This window comes from Octopus bimaculoides, chromosome 8, assembly GCF_001194135.2.
Source record: "Octopus bimaculoides isolate UCB-OBI-ISO-001 chromosome 8, ASM119413v2, whole genome shotgun sequence".
In the NCBI taxonomy this organism is placed as follows: Eukaryota; Metazoa; Mollusca; class Cephalopoda; order Octopoda; family Octopodidae; genus Octopus; species Octopus bimaculoides.
In genome coordinates, this window is record NC_068988.1 from 13,901,054 (window position 1) to 13,903,165 (window position 2,112).

Below are 2,112 nucleotides of genomic sequence, written 5' to 3' on the forward strand. Positions count from 1 at the left end.
TATATATATATATATATATATATATATATATATATGTATACGTACACACACATACATACTTCTTTAAATGAATGTGCTCTTTCTTCTTCGCAGCAGACAACTGAAAACAAAATGGAGTGTTGATCTCTTCGAGATTTGAAATCAGAGCGTGGACTTAGTACCCCAAATCTTTCTACCTAATGCTCTGAAGACTGCCAATTCATGCAATTTCGTGCATACATATGTGCTCAGAACTATCTCTGTGTGTACATGTATATGTGTGTACCTGTGTGTGTGTATTTTAGTTACCAGTCACGTAATTACTCTTCTCAGATTAAAAGATTCGCTAATGTTCAATTCACTCTTCTTCATCTTTGAAATATTTCAATTATATTGTTAAGAAGCGACGTCTAGCTCTAACAGTGACTGTGTGATTTATATCTGTACCAAATATTTTACCTATTGAACTTAGTTATACAAACTCTTTGCAAACAATCGAATTTTATCAATAAAACTGCTTTTACTGTTCTGTACATAACGTTAAAATCACTTTTGCACCGCATATTATCTTAAGCACAACTGCTTAATATACACAAGAACAGGAAAGAATCCTTACGATAGGTTATCGGCTTTTCTCCCCGACAAAACGATTGAAAAAAAGAGCATTAAATAAATGAATAAAACTAGACATAAAGGAAGTAAAAACATAGATAAGCTTACGAGGAAACCAATTTGGACGAGACAAAGTAAGGAGTTTTCAGAAAGAAAAAGCGATGAAGTGAAACCGAAGGATATAATGTAATAAAGTAACACTGAATAGTACACTGTAGAATATATGTGTGAACAGAATTGTAGGAGTTGTACAAGTCTGGGAAGAAGAATTGATTATCAGGGTGTGTTAGGTAAATGTGTATTTTATGTTTCGAACATATACACAACACTCACGAAACGAATTGGCAAGCAATTTTGTTCATTATGATTTCTTCCTCTTTTAAGTAATGAAGTGTATGTATACATGTATGTATGTGTGTAGGATATGTATGTGTGTGTGGGATATGTATGTATATATGTACGTACGTACGTGTGTGTGTGTGTGTGTGTAAGTATGTATGTATGTATGTATGTGTGGAGGCGCAATGGCCCAGTGGTTAGGGCAGCGGACTCGCGGTCATAGGATCGCGGTTTCGATTCCCAGACCGGGCGTTGTGAGTGTTTATTGAGCGAAAACACCTAAAAGCTCCACGAGGCTCCGGCAGGGGATGGTGGCGAACCCTGCTGTACTCTTTCACCACAACTTTCTCTCACTCTTACTTCCTGTTTGTGTTGTGCCTGTAATTCAAAGGGTCAGCCTTGTCACACTGTGTCACGCTGAATATCCCCGAGAACTACGTTAAGGGTACACGTGTCTGTGGAGTGCTCAACCACTTGCACGTTAATTTCACGAGCAGGCTGTTCCATTGATCGTATCAACTGGAACCCTCGTCGTCGTAAGCGACGGAGTGCCAACAACAACAACATGTATGTATGTATGTTTGTTTGTATGTATGTAGAAATGCCTTTGATTGGTGTCAGGGCCCTCAGTAAAGCCCTCTTGTCACAGAATCCTTCATGGAGAGGGACACTGATATGAAGCCTACGATTTCACGTGATTGCTGTTGAATTCGCTTCGGCCTGTCATTAAGTACTGATCACAGGGGCTTAGAGAGTGCTACTTGTGTTGTACAAGCCTTTATCAATATAATGCAATGACGAGCCGTTGTTCCTTCATGGTGACTTCCTTTGTCATCATGTCAACTGAAAGTCCTATTGCGATGGAAGAATGAGGACTTGTGAAGACCTAACCAGCTGGAAGCGCACAATATGGTACGACTTTCATTTGCCACCAATACTTCAAACCATGCAGATCAGAAACGAAACAGAATATTCATCTGGGGGTGGGGTCATGGTCGGAAAGTCAGAAATACCGATGACAACAAGGAGGCGCAAGGAAACGACAATCAGCTGTGAAGATGGAAGAATTACCATGTATGTATGTATGCATGTATGTATGTATGTATGTATGTATGTATATGTTATATAAGTATATATATGCATATATATACATAATACATATGTGTATATAAATATATATAT